Source organism: Mus musculus, chromosome 6, assembly GCF_000001635.26.
Source record: "Mus musculus strain C57BL/6J chromosome 6, GRCm38.p6 C57BL/6J".
Classification (NCBI taxonomy): domain Eukaryota; kingdom Metazoa; phylum Chordata; class Mammalia; order Rodentia; family Muridae; genus Mus; species Mus musculus.
The window spans coordinates 28,283,313-28,295,777 of record NC_000072.6 but is presented as its reverse complement, the minus strand read 5'-3'; the positions used below and the strand labels follow the sequence as shown (position 1 = coordinate 28,295,777).

At 40.4% G+C, this 12,465-nt stretch overlaps 1 protein-coding gene across 4 annotated transcripts in view; it reads left to right on the top strand.

The window, feature by feature from the left end:
- Zfp800 (zinc finger protein 800) overlaps positions 1–12,465 on the top strand; it is a 187,486-nt gene that overhangs the window by 102,256 nt on the left and 72,765 nt on the right. Inside the window, exon 1 of one of the 4 annotated variants that reach the window (XM_011241073.3) lies at positions 6,088–6,181. The exons of the other annotated variants lie outside the window; for them this stretch is intronic. The gene's annotated coding sequence lies outside the window, so the exon portion shown is untranslated. Of the gene's footprint in view, positions 1–6,087; positions 6,182–12,465 lie in introns of those variants that run through there. 4 annotated transcript variants of the gene reach the window in all.

The window sequence follows — 12,465 nt, the reverse complement described above, 5'->3', positions numbered from 1 at the left end:
CAGTTGTTCACAAAACGTTCACTGTTCCCTATGTGCTGTGCCAAGCATGGAATGATTGCTTGGGAAATGATTATGGGACAATCAGCAACGACTAGAGAGAGAGAGAGAGAGAGAGAGAGAATTTTCTTTTTACCCTGAGATAATTCTCACTCCCACCCACCAACCCTACTCCTCCACCAACATTGTCTCTCTGCTGAGGATTGAATCCAGGACCCTAAGCATGCTAGACAAGCTTTCTTCCCTTGATCAACATCCCAGCCCTTAGACCCTGGGGACTCTTCAGTATATTATTTTTGACAAGGTTAGTCAACCAATAATGTAGCATAATCTTGAAGCTTTTTTCTAGGTCTTAACCTAATCCCACTGCTAAAATTCCAGCTCAACTGCAAATTTAATTTTGCAGCAAGTCGGACTACTGGTGTATGTAAGGAGACATAATGCCAACAAGTGTTTCCATTTCTTGTCTAGATGTTCTCTGCCCTTCTGAAGCTGCCAAAAGACAGCTATTGCACTTTCGTGATTTTTAGTCTTTTAACAAATGAAAATCAAAAGCAAATCAATGTTGATATATATATATCAACATATAAAAGAGTGGCATATTCATTTAACTCCAAAAGTCTATGTAGTAATATATTTTTGTTCTAAATAAACATGGTTTTTTCAAATTATGTGAATTGGTTCTTCCAAGCTGATTACTATCATTTTGGCTAAAAGTATCATGGAAGGATATTGTTTTTTCCTTAAAAAAAAGAAAAAAAAAGTTTGTGTTAAATCTCAGACATGGGGGCAAATGGATAAAGTGCCTAATTAACATGTCAAAGTGAACCCTGCTGTCAGATCTTCTGGTAATCTCAGCCCCTGCCTTTTAAGTGGTCCTCCTGGCTGGCATTACCCTGAGCTCTCCAGCCAGTAGGCTGCTTTTTTCCCCCTCTATAATCCAACCCCTTTTTTGGTTACCTGCCCCTGTTTGTACCTGGGGCTTTCCTGGCTGCTGCCCCTGGCTCCCCTCTCTCCCTGTTCCTTTCCTTTCCTTCGCTCCCCACGCAGCTCAGGGTCATGCCCACTCTGGGCTCTACCGGACATGTCTGCCTCTGGCAGTGCTCTCCCTTTTATCTGCCATAGTTTCTCCTCCACCACACCTAGGAGCAGATGTGTCCTTTCCTTTTCTTTCCTTTTCTCACCAGTTTGGTGCTTTTAATCGGAAAGCAAGTTAACAAAAGCTTGAAAGCATGCATGAAAACAGCAGCTTCGGTAAAATCTACACAGAGACTGCAAGAATCAGAGTGTATAAATGCCAGGAGGTGGAGCTTCCTTCATTGTTTGGAATGTGTAGTCCTCGATGACTGGCATGTAGCAGGTGCTCAATAAATATGCTACACAAATGAATGAAGATGTTTTAATAGCATGTCTGATACGTATAGAGGATACACTAACAATGCCCGATTCTACTGTAAGCATCAATAGGTGAAATCATTGGTTTATGTTCGAGTTTACAGAAGAAACAGCAAATAAAAAATATTAATTTTGACCTAAAAAGGAGTGTGTGTGTGTGTGTGTGTGTGTGTGTGTGTGTGTGTGTGTGTGTGGAGTAAATCTGTCCTCTTCTGGAATAGTTTGTGATACAAGCTTGTTCTGATTTACTGCATTTTTACCTTTGAATTTAGAATCTTGAAAATTTGGATTAAGATTTGGTACCAGTCTGTCCCTTCTATTTTTGCAGAATTCCGGGGTTATAGAGAATTCCAATGCCCCCTGGACACCTCCCACCCTTGTCACAACTGCCATCTAGTTTTTATAATAGCATGCCAAGGGTGTAGTCCAAGATTTCAACTGGAGGGGAACTTACTACCTCCTATATATAATAGTCCACTCATTGGTTAAGCAATTATTTTATCCATGGTTTATCTTTCTAGGCTTCTCAGACCACAGTGAGAATATATGCTTAAAATCAACCTGTTTTGTTTTGCATTGAACACCCCTCATATGTATTTGAAGTTCTTACTGAATAGGCACCATTCCCCAGTTTTATGTTACAAGTAGAGAATGGTTTCTGGTCTTCCTTTTTCTGAGCTTCCTCTGGGGATTGTATTTCTGATTATAGTTTTTTTAAAAAAAGTGTGTGGCACCCAGCTGGATGCCATTTTGAGTGTGGTTTGTATGGAGTCATTATGCATCTGACATACTGGCTTTGTAGAGCCATGAGTCTCCTAGACACTTTTTCCCCTGACTGTATAGTAACAGTTTCTACTGACCTCTGCCCCTGTCTCTCATGGAAGTATGGGAGTGGCAGTAGTTCAGGTCTCAGAACAAACTACCGAAGAGAGTATGTATTTCCTTTGTTATGTGCTCAGAGGTCATATGAAGGTTAAAATAAAGCCTGATAATGGTTTTCCTTTTGCTTATAAGTAGATTATGAACCTAACGTGGCCAGTCTGTTGTCTGGCATAAGAATGAGTCATTAAAGGGTAGTCAGTTTTCTTTTCCTCTTGTTACATCTTTGTATTTTTTTCCTGCCCCTTGTGAAGCAGGACAGTTATTCAAGGATGAATTAGTAGGCGATAGCTGATTTCCTGTTGGCGCTCTTTCACTTCCCAGAAAATGGGATATCTTTGTTTTCTTTAAATAAAATCCTGAGACAGCTAGATTAAATACAAAGCAAGATAGGCTTCGAATATTTTCAGACAGAGCATTCCTGCTTACCAACCTCGCCTCCTTTCTCTGCATGTTACTTACATCCTACAGACACACCATTGCGGAGTCATTCCTCTGACCAGGCTGTGTATTTTAAATGAGGAAGAACAAGATGCGAAGGGTTTCAATGATGTCTTTTCTCACCCTGACTGCATTGTGAGACGATTCTTAGTTTAAGGAGAGATTAAGAAAAGAGAACTAATGTGGGGAATTTTTGAACATTCTTTTGTATTTGTTTCACTTTTGAAAAAGAAAGAAAGCAAGCAACTTTGTTCCTGTTGTAGAAATGAAACCTAGTTACCCAGAACTCTGACAGCTCTTCCAACAGTAAGGTCATTAAAAATGCACTGAACATCAAAGCAGTTAGGTTCCAGGGTTAACTTTAGAAAACAGAGTAGCTCTACATAGAGGTATCCCCAATAAGGTGCCAAGAGTCTTTAAGCAGCATTGAAAACAGTGGTGCTACCCCAAACCCTCACAGCTAAGTGTTCCTAGGTGATTTAGTGCTGACTGACAGTATTAGTTACTTTTGCCTTCAGAAGTTTGACCAAAACACCTGACAGAAACAACTTAATGGAGGAAGCGTTGGTTTTGGCTCCTGGTTTCCTAAGTTCCATTCTGTTCTGGCAAAGAAGGCATGGAAGAGTTTGCAGAGACAGGAACTCAGTGGAGACTTCTTACCCAAGGATGGACCAGGAGGCAGAGTGGCTGAGCCTGGGGCTATGATGTCAAAGGCCTTCACCTTCTGCCAGTCAGGCCCTGCCTTCTAAAGGTTCCAGTTTCTTAAAATATTTGCCACCTATTAGGATATAACAAGCCTATGGGGGACATTTCAAATCCAAGTAATATGAATGGCATAAGACTTGCAAGGATCCGGACAATTGCTTTAAGGGGCTTTCTCCTACCTAGAAGTTACCACACTGCTGCTTCCCTGATCCCCTTATTCAAAACCCTTCACTTATCTCATCTTTGACTCTGTAGAGGACTTTCAGGTATAAGAACTGCCCTTCTAGCCTCCTGACTTCGTATAAAATATTTTTCTATGCTTTTATTCTAGAACTCTCTGAGATACAACTACATCCATACTTAATTTGAAAAAAGTGGAGCGTTTAAATGGGAAATATTAACTAAAAAAAAAAAAAGATAAAATTCTGGCCATTTTGTAAACCAGTGACAGGGTTTCTCTGTTTAGTCCTGGCTGTCCTGGAACTCACTTTGTAGACCAGGCTGGCCTGGAACTTAGAAATCCGCCCGCCTCTGCCTCCCGAGTGCTGGGATTAAAGGTGTGTGCCATCACGCCCGGCTTATAATAGATCTTTAAGTCTTGACTTGACAAGACATACGGACATCTTTTCCAACTATTTTTCAAGGCAGAAAAGGCACCCTCACAACTTTCTAACAAAGATCTCAAATCTGGCAGGTGCATCAAGATGTTAAAAAAAACATTAGAGTGACATGCATATAAGAGCCAACTGCCTTGTGTTCCACACCTGTGAACGTCAACTTTGGGAAGAGATCTCCTTGCGCACGAGGAGGAGCAACTGGGAGAATGACCGTTCAAAGCTCAAACACCCTGTGATGATATGGGATACAAACTCGTACAGTGATTACCTATTCAGCTTGAATCACGGCATTTCTAAGTTATGTTTCAGGACGAACTACCCCCTAATTTATAACAACAGCTAAGATTATTAGTCAGGTATCTACAAAACACATCTCGCTAACCTAATATTTCCTTGGAAAAAAATAACACATTGTCTTCGTCACCTGTTATTATCTCTTCTGCGATTCAAGTGAGTTGATGACCAGTGCTATACATTTTCTTCTCTGCATCTCTCCTGCATGAACAACCTCTTAGGCTCCTTATGTTCCATGGCTTCGATCATCTCTCTTGTTCCCATGCTATGTGATTATCATGAAAACGTGCTATTTTACTCACTCTCATTTTTAGGCTGGTAGCTTCACAACCATTATATTAGGATCTCTAAGAATAAAGAACCTCCTTGTTTATGGATATATTTATTTGTAGGCTCTAGCACACACACACACACACACACACACACACACACACACACACACACGCCAAGTGAGTTTTCGTTTGCTGAAGAGTCTTTGTCTTATGCCTTATTATATTCTCAGTCTGGTCATGGCATTTGGAATATGACACTTAGTAAGTGTTGATAAAAATGGATTTACTGATAATGACTTAATCCCCATGGTAGAAGTAAACTTTTATAACTTCATATTGTGTGAGTTAGCTGGAGAACGTTTTTCGATTTAAGACTTAACAATGATTTCTCACAGTATTACACATTTAATTTAGTCACTGTTCACTCTTTTTTAACTTCGTTGACGTGGATACTTAAGAAAATCGAAGTAGCAACATTACAAGCACTTTAAAAAGAGCTTCCTAACATAAAAGCATTGTTCTTTCCCCAAAATTACTTAGAAATAACAAAAGGAAAAAGAAATAATGATCATGTAGTCGAAAAGGCTGAACGATCCCTTAGAGTAATGTTCATCAGTCTGTGGGACATTCCCCCCACAGGGGTCACATATTAGCTCTCGGGCACATCAGCTATTTACATTACAATTCATAACAGTGGCAAAGTTACAGTTATGAAGTAGCCACTAAATAATTTTTTGGTTTGGGGTCACCACACCATGAACAACTGTATTAAAGGGTCACAGCATTAGGAAGGTTGAGAACTACTGCCTAAGAACCAGTGATCAAGATTTACAATCAAATAGATATCATATTACACCTACATGTAACAACGTGAAGAAGATCTATCTTCCACTTTATTAAAAATGCGTGAACTCAATCTAGTTCTGAAGAAAATCACATGGATCCAAAGTTGTGGCAGGAATGGCAGGGCAGCCTCTATGTAAACGCCAGGGGCTGCACAGCCGGAAAAACAACAACAACAACAACAAAAAACATCTTTGGTAGTAGGACCTTGTTGAGGACTGCCAGAGGGACCAAAGATTGCTGGCTTAGACAATGCCAGCCAATCAGGAACTGATGTTTAGAAGTCATGCTTTCTTGGGACCAATGGGGTTCGGGTGGAGGGTATTAAAGAAGCTTGTAGCAGTGTTCAGAGAGCTTGCTTCTGGTGTTTCTCACCTGCTCCCGGAGTCTGTGTCCTTGACTGTGCTGCCTCACCTCCCACCCCTAAGGGCAGATAGGGTCAGGTGGCAAGTAGTGTGTGTGTGTGGGGGGGGGGGGGGGTGGGGTGGGGGTTGGCACTGGCAGCACCAAGTGACTTATCCTATAAAACTTCACTTCTTTTAAGTGTCATGAAGACCAAGAAAGGGCAAAAGAACTGCTGTAGGTTAAAGGACAGCAGATGTAACAACAGCAGGCTCGAGTCAGGCCCCATATTCCATCAAAAGAACAACAGGAATGACAGCAAACCCTGAAAATGACAAGAGACATTATCGTGATTACCATACAGACTGTAGGTTAAATAACAGCTCTACATCAATGGTAAGTTTCCTAAATTTGATGATAATGCTGTTACTTATGAGCAAATGACATCCCTTCTTTCAGTAAAGACCCAGGAATAAATGATAAGAATACAATCTACTTGACAGGGGTTAGGATGGGGTGGGGGAAGCTGCTGTATTTGACGTCTCAGTGGGAGGTGTGTAGTGAGGGGTCTATTGTCACTGTGGGTCTAGGGTCTTATCTCCAGGGATTCTGGGTCTATGCTGAGGCATAACACTGGCAATGAGACCTTGTGGCAGAGAGTATTCATGACAGGTTACAGTCCTCAAAGGTATGCTTCCAACTGCCAGCATCCCCCAGGTAGGCCACACCTTCTAAAAGTTCTATTTTTCTTTTATTGAAAATCGACTTTTTTTTTAAAAGATTTATTTATTTATATTATGTATATGTGTACACTGTGGTTGTGAGCCATCATGTGGTTGCTGGGAACTGAACTCAGGACCACTGCTTGCTCCGGCCCAAAGATGTTATATGTAACTACACTGTAGCTGTCTTCAGACACACCAGAAGAAGGCATCCGATCCCATTGTAGATGGTTGTGAGCTATCATGTGGTTGCTGGGATTTGAACTCAGGACCTTTGGAAGAGCAGTCAGTGCTCTTAACCGCTGAGCCATCTTTCCAGCCCGAAAATAGATTTTTTTTCATAAAATTTATTCTGATTATGATTTCCCTTCCCCCAAATCTCCCAAATTTCTCTCCGCCTTCCCTTTCATCTGAACTCACCTTTCTTTCTCTTGTTAGAAAACAAACAGGTTATCTAAAGAAAAATAATAAAATAAAATAAGAGAAAAAAAACTGAACAAAGCCAAAACAACAATAACCCCTCAAAAAACAAAAAACTCAAAACAAAACACTCCCTGTCCCCACTCCCAATAACTAAAAGGCAAGTAAACCATGAGAGACACAGACGTGGAGACACACATGCTCACAAGAGTCCCATAGAAATACAAAGCCGGAAGTCATAATACATATGCAAAGAATCTGAATTGTAAAGGGAGGAAAAAGCCCTGACCCAAAATTATGAGATAAAGCACATCAACAAATGCAATTGAGTTCCTTTTGTGTTGGTCATCTACGTCTGGGCATGGGGCCCGGCCTTAAAAGTTTTCTGTATACAGTGAGACTGATTTGCCACTTGCAGGCAGTCATCAGTTGGAGATAGCGTCTGAGTTAGGGATGTGGGCTTGTTTCCACTTCCCCTGTTAGAGCTGGGATCCATCTGGCACAGACCTGTGCAAGCCACGTGCGTGAGTCTGTGTGAGCTCATATGTGCATTGACCCCGTTGGCTTAGAGGGTCTTGTTGGCTTGGTGTCCTTCATCTCTACTGGCTCCTATACTTTTTCCACCTCCTCTTTGGTGGCGTTCCCTGAGATCTGAGGAGAGGGATTTGTTGGAGACATTTCATTTGGGACTGAGTGTTCCAAGGTCTCTTGCTCGCTGCACGTTGTTTGGCCATGGGTCTCTGTATTTGTTCCTGTCTACTGCAGAAGGACACTTTTTGATGATGGCTGACCTAGGCACTGGTTTACAAGTGTAGTGGAATGTCATTAGGAGTCATTTTATGGCAATGTTCCTTTAGCAGAACAGTAGGATTCGGTTTTCCACTAGGTCCTCGGTCTGTCTGGTCTCAGATGCTTGGCCATCTCAGCAATGTTAGCGATGGTTTTCACCTCATGGAGTGGGCCTTAATTTGAACCAGATAGCGGTGGTTACTCCCATAAACCCTGTGTTGCTATTGTAGTAGTGTATCTTGAAAGTATGTCATCACTGTAGGTTGAATAGTTTGTAGCTGGGCTTGTGCTTACTTCAAAAGTAGCATGTAGAGTATCTTCCAATAGCATGAACACTAGTTTATAGAGGTGAAGACTCTATACAATCACCAGCTTGACTTCTCTGTGTTCAATGAGTTGTGTAAGTATAGTGTTCAGCGGTAAGACTTTACTATCAGTTCTTCATGTGCAACCAATAGACTTGGCAATACTTTTGGTTGTTTTGGGGTTCCCAAGGCACCCCTTGGCCAACAACCTTAGTAGCTGTAACCCATTCCCAGCACTCAGGGCTTTATTTGGTGGCAAAATATTTCCAGTTGGGGCTCTATCTTTCCTGTTATTTGACAGTTTCATTTAGATTGCCTTCATACATGTATATATTTTAGGAAAATCCCACTATATTAGGTTTTCATATAACCCCACAAATGGCCCTTAGTTTTAGCTGTCCCTTCCTGTGTTACCATTCTTACCTCCCTGTCCTCTTGTTCCTCTCCCAGTCTATCAATATCCCCTCCATAGGGAGATCCACACCTCTATCATATTCCCTTCCTTTGTACCTATCCTATGTGGTTATACAGACTGTAGCTTGTTTATTGAAGACATAACAGCTGATATCTACATATAAGCAAATACACACCATATTTGTGTTTTTATGTCTGGATTATCCTCACTCAGCCAAGACTATTTTTTCATTTGCTCTATCCATATCTGTGAATTTCATGATTTCATTTTTTAACAGCTGAGTTATATTCCATAGTGTAAATGCACCCCCTTTTTAAAATTTATCTGTTGATGGATATCTAGGTTGTTTTCAACTTCTGACTATTATGAATAGAGAAGCCATGAACAAGGTTGTGTAAGTGTCTTTGTGGTAGGATGAAGTGTTCTTTGGGTATCTGTCCAACAGTGGTATAGATGAACCTTTAGGTAGATCTGTTCCTAGCATCATGTGGAACTGTGGATTTCCACAGTGGCTATACAAGTTTGCACTCCCAATGGCAATGGATGAAAGTTTGTTTGTCTTACTCCACATCCTTGCCAGCATGAGCTCATTTGTTGTATTGATCTTGGCTATTCTGACTGGCATAACATGAAGTCTCAAAGTAGTTTTGATTTGTATTTCCCTTATGACTAAGGATGTGAAGCATTTAAGTGCTTATCATCCATTTTTCTTTCCTCTTTTGGGAATTTTGTTTATATCTGTACCCCATTTTCTAATTGAGTTATTTTCTTGATGTCCAGTTTTTTTTTAGTTCTTTATATATTTTGGATATAGCCCTCTATCAGATATGAAATGAGTGAAAAATCTTTTCTCCATTCTGTAGCCTGCCACTTTGAATGATGGTGAGTTTGTTTTTTTTTTTTTTTTTTTTGCCATACAGCTTTTCAACCTCATAATTTCCCATTTATTTATTGCTTAAATGTACACACATTGAAAATTGTTAATGGTACAATCTGGGCAGATACACTCATATAACTAATACCTCTATCATTTTTTTTTGTCTTCTAAAATTCTCTGTATCCCACTTTAGTTTCCTACCCAGTTTAGCCTTTGCTTTGAGTTCTTCAAAGGCTAAGAAACCCAGTGCGTTTGGAGGCTAGAGCATGTGATGCCGAGGGAATACAAGGTCAGACATCATTTAGACATTGTACTGAAGTGTGTCCTGTGGTCTAGCTCTTCTGGGGCTATAGTAACTGATTTCACATAACCCTAAAATTAGTGGAAGTCACTGGAACTCAAGAAAAGTTTCTCACCTGCTTAGAATAACAAACAAATAAACAATCAAACAGACTCCACAAACACCCAAAAATCTTGTGATGGAGATAGAACATCCAAGTTTTACTGCCTCCAAAACAATCGCTGTTTTAAACTAATGCTTCCTGTCAGTATCTACCTTAAATATGTATGCAGTTGGCAGTCAAAAGGGGTTTTGAAGCCAGCCATAATTACAGCATTTGCGAGCCCAAGGCAAGAGGATTGTAAATTGAAGCTGGCCTGGGATACATTCTGAAATCCTGTCTCAAAAAAAAAAAATGGGCAGTAATATTAGGCTGCTTTTGGACTGTAGTTGTGTATGTTATGTGGGAAAGTATTAGTGACTGGTGGTTAGCAGACCAAAGAGGTGATTATTTCAGTGGTCTAGAGATGAAGTTCAAGTAGAATAAAAAATGGTAGTGCATACCTGGATTGGAAACTTAGTGTTATAACCAAAAGCTTATAATTCTTTCTAGGTTAGATGTCAGGGATTAGTAGAAGAGAGGTCTGTGTTAGGAATATTGATTGCCTTGCAGCCTTACAGTGCTCCTTGGAGTCTGGATTCTGCCTTGAGTGGCTGATTGGATAACAACAGTGTTATTAAAATACGGAAGGGGAAGAACAGGTTTGGTGAGAAGGTAAATTCAGTTTTGGTTGTGTTTATTCTGAGATGCTTGGGAAAGTCCACATAGTCTGTTTCAGGAGCAGTTAGAAACACTGCTTTTTGGCTCCAAGGCCAAGTCTGAGCTGTAGCTAAAATTTTCGGAACCGACAGATTACAGGAAACTTGATGCACAGCCTCTGAACTCAGGATTTAATGCTAGCTCAGACATGGCGTTTATTTGTAAAATGGATAATATCTAACCCAGTACCTTTGTGGGTTCAGCAGGAAAAATGTGAAGTGCTTTGCATAGTGTCTGAATTTGGTGATGAACTTACCATTACGTATTATGATTAGATAATGGTAGATGTGCTTGTGAAAAGTTCCATTGTAACAATTTTCAATTTGTAAAATATGTTTGTGAATTTCTTACATGCATATGATGGATTTTAGTTAAATTTATTCCCCGTTCCCTCCTCTCCATCTCGCTGATAACCCACAACCACTATTTTCTCTCCCAATTTTATGTACATATTTTTAGAACTCCCCTAAGTACACTTACTGCTACCAGTATGTACACAGATGCAGGGTCATGTGCTGGAGTATGGGTAGTCTTTCAGATCAGGGATCATGCTGATTTAGAGGGTCTTGTCTTCTTGTTCTCCTCCACCCACTACTACTCTTACACTCTTTCTGCCTCTTCTTCCACTGTGTTCCCTGATCCCTGAAGGGAGGGATTTGGTGGAGACATCTATCTCATTTGGGGCTGAGTATTCCAAATCTCTTACTTTCCACATAATGTCTGGCTGTGAGCCTTGGTACTTGATCCCATCTTCTGCAGGAGGAAGATTCTCTGATGATGGCTGAGCAAGGCACTGATCTGTGAGTATAGGAAAATACCATTAAAAGTCATTTTATAGCTTTTTGCTTTTAATTTTCAGAACAGTTGTATTTGGTCTTACCCTAGGTCCCTGGGCCATCTAGTCTCAGGTTCTTGGTCACCGAAGCAGTGTTGGGTATTTGTTCCATCTCATAGAATGGGACTTAAGTCAATTATATATTAGATGATTACTTCCACAAGCTTTCCATTCTTGGGCCAGATTATCACACAGCCAGGACAGCATTTTTGATCAAAGGGACTGTGGTTGAATTTGTGTTTACATTTCTCTTTAAGTAGCATACAAAGGACTTCCAGTACCAAAGACTAAAACACAGGGGTGAGAGCTCTATGTAGGCACCATCTCTACTTCTCTGTGTTCAATGAGTTGTTTAGAGTTGTCTTCAGCAATGGAGTTTTGCTGTCAGATTGTGGAGAGCAACCAGTAGTCTTGGCAACAGTTTGGGTTTTTTTGGTGATTCCCATGGGAACCCTTTGGCCAACAACTATCACCATAACTGTCTCAATCTGCCAGCTGCCCAAGTAATGACATGAAAACCTTTTATTAATTATGAACGCTTGGCTTTAGCTGCTTTCTTCCCAACTAGCTCATCTAACTATAATCAGTCCATTTATCCTAATCTGCATTCTGCCATCACCCCTCCTCATCTCAGGACATGTTTCTTCCTTCATGTCTGGCTCTGACAAATCTCAACGAATCCTCCTGCCTCTGACTCTTTCCCAGATTTCCTATCTCTGCCTGGATGTCCTGACTATCCTCTCCTGCTTAGCTCTTCAGGTCTTTATTAAACCAACCATAAGGTACCTTAGGCAGGTGAGGAAGGACAGAGACACATCTTCAAACAGTGTACAAAAAGATTATCCCAACATTTCTTGCTAATAAAAGGCTCTTTTTCTAGATCAATAAACTATATACATTAAGAACAATTATGAGAACTATCAGGTAAAAATTACATTCCCAACATACAGCCCATACAAGTTTGGCAACCTTGGAGAAAGTACTCTACTATCTATCTTATCTTGGTGAGTCCAAAGTTCTGTACCTAAATCATTTTCTATCATAATTTGTGATTATCAACTCATAAAAATCTTTTTAGACCTTAAAACATTTTCTTAGAACCTAAACGACTTAAGCTTAACTGTGAGACTATAAATATCTAGCCAATCAGAGACCTGTGAAGGCTAACTATTACCTGAGTAAAGAGGAAGTGTAGAGCAAGCAGCTTCCAAAAGTAT